The 8,737-nt window shown below is 41.0% G+C and overlaps 1 pseudogene; it reads left to right on the top strand.

The window, feature by feature from the left end:
• The first annotated feature begins 1,776 nt into the window (after window positions 1-1,776).
• Window positions 1,777-8,144, top strand: LOC123490067 (annotated as a pseudogene).
• The last annotated feature ends 593 nt before the right edge of the window (window positions 8,145-8,737 follow it).

The following is an 8,737-nucleotide window of genomic DNA, read 5'->3' as shown; positions in this document are numbered from 1 at the left end:
ATCAAATTAATATCCTACATCTGTACATCCATACAAATACAGTATATAGAAATGCAGATATCAGTGCCTTGGAATGTATAGTATTTAGCTTTATTGTCTATTGTCTCTATTTCTCTCTAATATTGCTCTGCTACCATCCATTCCATTGTAGAGTGAATCACATTCAATATAATTGACAGTAAGTAACATTCTATGTAAACTTAATGTACAATGAAGTTTTCTAATCTAATCTGGATTGGGGTTTTTCCTAGCAAATCTTTCTGCACATTGCTTCACCTCTCATAATCACAAGAGGAGGCTCCAATTCACAGACCATTTAACTGCAGTGAAAGTGAATATTCTACTTAACTACCTTAGTAATAAAATGTGCTAAACTTTGTACAACAATCTCCTATACAACATTTGAATAACTGTAGCAACTGTTTTATTGACACTATCATCGCCAGGCAGGTTCTTTATGCATAAATAATCAAACAATTGCTTCACTATTCACTACACATGTTAAACAACAGAGACCTGTAATAGAGTCCTGTTTCTTGGACAATCACAATCTTAAATGTTGGCATTGACATCCAATTGGTTTAATAGTGTTTCTCAGTGAAAGAAGAATAGCCCAATTATTTTTTACTTTAACCTGAACCCGAGACCTTGTTTCACGGAATAGAAACCAAAGATGATCCAGGTCAGGATAGTGTAGCAACGGGTCTAAGTATCAAAATGTTGCTCAAGAACTGGTGCAGTTCAAGTTTGACTGCATCTTGTTCTAGTGGGTCAATCTAGATCAACACACCTCAGAGTAAATAAGCTGTCGGGGAGGGACACACCTGCAGATTTCTCTGTACATACAGTAGAATGGTTTTAGATTTCTCTGACAGACCATTATACCACAGTGAAGGAAAAGGTCTATCTGGTCTGATAAAAGACCAGACAGGCAATGGTAGAATGGTAGGCTAGAACATTCTCTAAAGAGTCACCATAGAAGCACAGAGTTGTCAAACCCAGAGGCACAACAGGCCAATACTTCTGGGAACACCCCGCAAGCAGACTCGACAGACCAGACCGGAGTTTGGGGTTTGGGAAGTCAACTAGAGAAGTGAAACATTTGTCCTTAGTTGTTCATTTGGATTTCTAAAGGCACAACCTAGATTCGAACCAATGTCTTAAGTAGCTGAACATGTTATAAGTCCAACCTCGCAAAGTGACAAACTGACACGTTTTCATTTTAATCAAAAACACCTGCACATGCGCAGTTCAGCCCAACACAACTGTTAGACCCGATGACGTGTTTCTGCGCACGAGTTTAGCTAGCTAGAATCACCATGACATACGCCTACAAGCGTGACCAGGGATTTCTATTGGAGAAGCCGTTTCTGGGCATCTCTATACTAAACCTTCTTTGGTAGAAGTGTGGAATGGGTTGCATTCAGTACGACAGAACGGTATGCAATGTTGAATTCAAAGGAAATGGTACTGTACTGAACGACCAGTTGAAAAACATTGTGATTACGGTGGCCCTGAGGCCAGTTACCATATGGTGTGCTGAGTTTTGCGATTTCAGATGGTCACACCCATATTGATCAGGCGACACCCACAAACAGGAGCAAACGTACCTCAAAGGCTGTTGAAGAATGTTGCACACCGCTTTGGGAAAATCTGCCGCAGTACAAACCGCCACAATATAGCAAATGTTGAATCGAACTGAACGCACCGCTGATTTTGTGTTAATGATACCATTGTCTGTTTCCATGCTTTTTGATTGGTCGCTGAGCTGTCGAGATGGCACAAGGAAGAGGAGGGATTCAGACGATTCTGTTCCTGTTTACTGTGTCTGCAAGCCTTCACTGGTCAATGTCAAGGTAAACATCCACATGCATCACATGCGTGGGCATACACACGCACAGACACACACACACAATCACAGACACACAGACACACACACACACACACACACAAAAGCTTGCTTATATAATCAACTCAAGCATCCCCCAATTCATTCCTGTCTGTTCCACAGATTAAGTACGACCGGGCCGCAGATTAAAGGGGCGCAGAACGTACTCTTATTCGTGGAACGACCCTTCCCTTACATGTTTATGGGGTCAGCAACACAGAAAGTTGTGTCTGTTTTATCACTGTTTTTCTTTTACTGCAAAACAGGTCTGATTAATATGTTTGGTGAATGGTTAAATAAAATAAAGAGTGTAACTATCTTGTCTGTTATTGAGATTAAGATCACTTTATTGGTCAATTACACACAAGGTCCAATCAAAATGTGACTTCCACTGTTAACCCAATCCCTCCAAAAAAGATGCATACAGGTTTTGGAGAGGTGCGGGTGGCTGCCACACTGGGCGGCCCGGGAGCTGTTGTTGTGGGGGTTAAATGCCTTGCTCAAGGGCACAACATAATCTAAGATTTGATACCTGCAAACCTCCCGCTCACTTCCCGCCAGATTCTTCCCATCGGACCTGGGTTTCGAACTGGCAACCCATCTTCTGGTTGCCGGCCGCCTGACCGTCAGGCTACCTAAGCGCTTTCTACGCGCTCTCAAAACTCTATGTGGCAGTGCAACTTGATATGACCTAGCATGATATATAAGCACTCAAAAACTGTGTGGAGGCTAAGTGCGGCAGGAGGAGAGAGATTGGGCCTAAACCGAGCCATACACCCATACAAATCTATACAAATCTGTGCTCATATCAAGTATCAGATATCAGTGCCTTGGAAAGTACAGTAGTTTTCATTATTGCCAAGACCCTTTCATCCAAAGAGCACCCTTCCTAATACTCTCTAACATTGCTTTGCTACTACCCATGCTAAGCTGTCTTATAGACAGCACAACATAAGTAGAGGCTCAATAAACTCGTAGTATACAACCTGTTGTTGGATACAATAATTATGCATAAAATGCTTTCACTGTGTTGTTGCTGAAGTATGGCACGACAGACTCTGTATACAGATGCTCTCTATCGACAAATGTTTTCACTTGTTTTATGGTTGTTGGTACAAGGCCAAGGAGAGTACTTGATCATAATTTATCCCTGCCCTGGATTGGGTTTTGGCCTAAAACACTTTCTGATTGGCTAGAACGTACTAGTTACAGGAAAACGAAACTATATGCATGGAAAATGAAACTATAATATGTGCAGGGAAAACGAAACTCATAATGTGTATGGTGCTGCACATTGCTTCAGCTCATAGTCACAAGAGGAGGCACCAATTCACAGATCATTTAACTGCAGTAAAAGTGAGTATTCAACTTGGATACCGTAGCAGTAATATTTGCTAAACGCTCTTCAACAATCTACTCTACTTTATTTTGTTTATTTTCGTTTTACAGGGACAGTGCACATGAATCAATATTACTGTAAATGTGCCAGTTTTTAGCCAGCCGTTTTCAAATGCAGTCCCTCTACAATAGTTGAATAACTGTATAGCAACTGGTTTATTGACGCTTTCATGCCAGGTCTTTATGCATGGTTGATGACCGGAGTAAATTTGTTTTGACTTTCGACATTCGGAGTTCGCTCATCAATAGTTCTCAGACGGAAGGTGCTAGGATGATGAGAGTGATATTTTTTAAAAATATATATTTTTTTTACCGTTAGTCGCTTCCCTTTACAGAGCCTGAAAGTAGGCAATATGCTTTTTTCTGGCACTTAGTTGGTTTAGGGACCGTCATAAAAGTCCAATACAGGTGATTGCATGTAAGCAAAAATAAATATGTTTTGCAATTTCCATTCAGGAGGGTTAACCCAATATGAAGATTACACATTGCATAGAGGCCCAATATTTTTTATTAGTTACTAACACTAAGGGTGCTCCATATCTAGGTGAAATGGAGATATAAATCCACATAATGTAAAGTCACTGACCCCCATCATCCATACTACTTTTGTTAGAATTCCAGTTCACCACTTCCCTGATTTTATACTTTAATTTTTTTCAAAATTCCCCACCTTTGATTTTTTTAGAAATATTTATCCTATTACAGCTGTGGATATTAATTCACATACAGATCACATTTTCATAGCTTCCAGTCCAAATGGCATATACAGCTGAAGTCGGAAGTTTACATACACCTTAGCCAAATATATTTCAACTCAGTTTTTCACAATTCCTGACATTTAATTATAGTAAACATTTCCTGTCTTAGGTCAGTTAGGATCACCACTTTATTTTAAGAATGTAAATGTCAGAATAAAAGTAGAGAGAATTATTTATTTCAGCTTTTATTTCTTTCATCACATTCCCAGTGTGTCAGAAGTTTACATACACTCAATTAGTATTTGGTAGCATTGCCTTTAAATGGTTTAACTTGCAAACATTTCGGTAGCCTTCCACAAGCTTCCTACAATAAGATGGGTGAATTTTGAACCATTCCTCCTGACAGAGCTGGTGTAACTGAGTCAGGTTTGTAGGCCTCCTTGTTCGCACATCGCTTTTTCAGTTCTGCCCACATGTTTTCTATAGGATTGAGGTCAGGGATTTGTGATGGCCACTCCAATACCTTGACTTTGTTGTCCTTAAGCCATTTTTAAACTTTGGAAGTATGCTTGGGGGCCATTGTCCATTTGGAAGACCCATTTGCGACCAAGCTTTAACTTCCTGACTGATGTATTGAGATGTTGCTTCAATATATCCACATAATTTTCCTTCCTCATGATGCCATCTATTTTGTGAAGTGCACCAGTCCCTCCTGCAGCAAAGCACCCCACAGCGATGCTGCCACCCCAGTGCTTCACGGTTGAGATGGTGTTCTTCGCTGCAAGCTACCGCCTTTTCCTCCAAACATTAAGATGGTCATTATGGCCAAACAGTTCTATTTTTGTTTCATCAGACCAGAGGACATTTCTCCAAAAAGTACAATCTTTGTCCCCATGTGCAGTTGCAAACCGTAGTCTGGCTTTTACTTTTATGGCGGTTTTGGAGCAGTGGCTTCTTCCTTGCTGAGCGGCCTTTCAGGTTATGTCGATATAGGACTTGTTTTACTGTGGATATAGATACTTTTGTACCTGTTTCCTCCAGCATCTTCACAAGGTCCTTTGCTGTTGTTCTGGGATTGATTTGCACTTTTCGCACCAAAGTACGTTCATCTCTAGGAGACAGAACGCGCGTCTCCTTCCTGAGTGGTATGACGGCTGTGTGGTCCCATGGTGTTTATACTGCGCACTATTGTTTGTACAGATGAACGTGGTACCTTCAGGCGTTTGGAAATTGCTCCCAGTGATGAACCAGACTTGTGGAGGTCTACAATTTCTTTTCTGAGGTCTTGGCTGATTTCTTTGATTTTCCCATGATGTCAAGCAGAGGCAATGAGTTTGAAGGTAGGCCTTGAAATACATCCACAGGTACACCTCCAATTGACTCAAATGATGTCAATTAGCCTATCAGAAGCTTCTAAAGCCATGACATCATTTTCTGGGATTTTCCAAGCTATTTAAAGGCACAGTCAACTTAGTGTATGTCAAACTTTTGACCCACTGGAATTGTGATACAGTGAATTATAAGTGAAATAATCTGTCTGTAAACAATTGTTGGAAAGTAGATGTCCTAACCTACTTGACAAAACTATAGTTTGTTAACAATACATTTGTGGAGTGGTTGAAAAACGAATTTTATGACTCCAACTTAAGTGTATGTAAACTTCCGACCTCAACTGTACATCTAAAACCACTTGATGTTGAGGTCATTGACCTCCCTCCTCCATAGCAAGGTTAAAATAAACAAAAACTAATAATGAAAAACTATTTAGTAAGCTAAAAATAAAATAAACCTGTTTTTAAAACTAAAACTGTACTGAAACTATTATCTTTCACTCCAAAACTAACTAAAATCAAATAAAACCATCATGAATTAAGTTGTATTATTATTATTTTATATTTTTTTAATACTGCAAAATACCTAAAAATGACGTTGAGGTGGCTCGTGGTAGAGGAATTAACATGAATTGTCTGGCAACAGCTATGGTGGACATTCTTGCAGTCAGTATGCCAATTCCACGCTCCTTCAAAACTTGCGACATCTGTGGCATTGTGTTGTGTGACAAAACTGCACATTTTAGATTGGCCTTTTATTGTCCCCAGCACAAGGTGCACCTGTGTAATGATCATGCTGTTTAATCAGCTTCTTGATATGCCACACCTGTCAGGTGGATGGATTATCTTGGCAAAGGAGAAATGCTCACTAACAGGGATGTAAACAAATTTGTGCAAAAATGTTTAGAGAAATAAGCTTTTTTGTGCGTCTGGAAAATATGTGGGATCTTTTATTTCAGCTCATGAAACATGGGACAAACATTTGACATGTTGTGTTTGTATTTTTGCTCAGTGTAGACACTGTACATTTTTCATGTTAGAGAAGCTTCCATTGAAGAACACTCTCTGGGCTCTATTGGATAAATAACTCTCCAACCATGTAATGGCAGGGGATGTGAAGCAGAGTAAGCCTATTGTTTAGATTGTTATATAAATCAGCTAAGAATATATTCTAATTGGTTTAACCATCTGTGAACGCTGCCATACATTATCTGATGAGTCACTGTAGAAGTGTGGACTGGTTTTGTTGGGAATGACGAGGGTTGCAAAATTCCAGTAATTTCCCCAAAAATTCCAGTAATTTCCCTAAAATTCCCTGGTTTTCCAGAAGTCCTGGTTGTAGGATATTGGGATTTCCATTTATTTCCTTCCTGATCCCGGGGAGTCTTACAACCGGGATTTCTGGAAAACCTGGGTGTTTGAGACAGTTTACCAGAACTTTACAACCTTAATAATGACATCATTGTCTGTTTCTGTGATTTTGGTTGGTCGCTGTAGCTGTCGAGATGGCACAAAGAAGAGGAAGGACTCGATGATTCTATTGTTGGTAACACTGTGTCTGCAAACCTTCACCGGTCAATGTCAAGGTACGCATCCACATGCTTCACATGCACACAGAACACATGTTCCTCTCTATCTTATCTAGAAGCTTGCTTATATGATCAACTCAAGCATCCCCCACTTCTTGTCTGTTTCACAGATTCAGGGCAGCCATCTGATCTGAGGATTGTTCTGGTGGGTAAGATTGGAGTGGGGAAGAGTGCAACAGGAAACACTATCCTGGGGACAGAGGTGCTTTAGAAGTGGGAGGCCAAAGCTAAGTCTGTCACTGCAAAGTGTAAGAAAGGGAGTGGAGAGGTGTAGGGGAGGAAGATCGATGTGATTGACACACCAGGACTCCTTTGACATAACAATGAGTGTAAAGCAAATGAAAAGTGAACTAGAAAGGTGCATCTACATGTCAGTTCCAGGACCCCATGTGTTCCTGTTGGTGATCAGGCTGGGGAGGTTCACAGAGGAGGAGAGGAACGCTGTGAAGTGGATCCAGGAGAACTTTGGGGAAGATGCCTCAATGTACACCATGGTGCTGTTCACTGGTGAAGATCAGATAGGGAACAAATCCGTTTCTGAGTTTCTGAAAGAGAGCAAGGAGGCGAAACTTGTCACAAGCTGTGGGAACAGATATCACTCAATCATCAATGTCAAGAGAGAAAACCGCACTCAGGTCAGAGAGCTGCTGAGGAAGATAGAGCAGGTGGTGGAGGATAATGGAGGACTGTACTACACCAACCAGGATTATAAGAAGGCACAGGAAAAGATCAAAGAAGAGATGTGGAAATACTGTAAATATGCAGCACTTGGTGGGGCAGCAGAAACGTTAGCAGGGGCTTTTTATTCTTCTCCAATATTGGTGACAGCAGGTCTAGTTGGAGGCCCTCAGCCAAGGGTATGAATGTACTAAGGAGATGTTTGGCCTGCCACAGATGGAGGATAATGGAGGAAAGTACTACACCAATGAGGATTATGAGCGAAAGAATAGTGCATGGAATTTTGCTGAATTGTTACCACTGAAGTTTTTTTTGGCTTAGAAGGTTTGGCGCAAGCACGCTCTAGCTGCAGCTAGGGGCACTAAGGGAGTGTTTTATTATCCTGGTCCTGGGGACACAAAGGGGTGCACATTTTCGCCATAGCACTACACAGCTGATTCAAATGATCAACTCATCATCAAGCTTTGATGATTTGAATCAGGTGTGTAAAGCAAAAACAATACTGTACACCAAAAATGTGCACCCCTTTGGTTCCCCAGGACCAGGATTAAGAAACACTGCACTAAGGGAGATGCTTGACCTTTAAAACACCAGAGGTGCGTTCAGTTGGTTAAATGTTTTGCTATGTTTTGCGACAGTGTACTGATCTACATGTTTTCTACAACTGAGATGCGTTTGCTCCTATTTTATGGGTATGACGGGGTGTGGACCAGAGGCAACTGAGAGCGAGGCCAGACTGATCTGTGGGCACCAAATTAGAACGGATTCATTTCGTCCATGGTCCATGTGCATGTAGAGTGTGCGAAGTATAAAATGCCCTCTTTTCTCATTGGCTAAATGGATGGTTACTTAACCATCGCCCGGCCCAAAAACGAATCTAAACTTTTTTGTTTGAGGAATTGGATGGAAATTGTATGGATATTGACGCGTCATCTCCCCTGACCGTCAACGTCGATTACTACTGAGAAAGCATTGGATTCACGGATACGGATAAAATCAATGTGCCGGTCTGGCCTCGCCTCTTATTCCTGACTGGCTTGCACAAAACTCCTGCTGAAGTGGTGTGCACTATACACAATCACCCAATCAACAACAAGAGTTAAAATGCTCAATGCTCTATTTAATTAAACGTTCACTACACCTTCTGAACGAAGC

Source organism: Coregonus clupeaformis, unplaced genomic scaffold, assembly GCF_020615455.1.
Source record: "Coregonus clupeaformis isolate EN_2021a unplaced genomic scaffold, ASM2061545v1 scaf3494, whole genome shotgun sequence".
Classification (NCBI taxonomy): Eukaryota; Metazoa; Chordata; class Actinopteri; order Salmoniformes; family Salmonidae; genus Coregonus; species Coregonus clupeaformis.
Note: the sequence above shows the minus strand (reverse complement) of the source record. Positions and strands in the feature narration are given on the sequence as shown.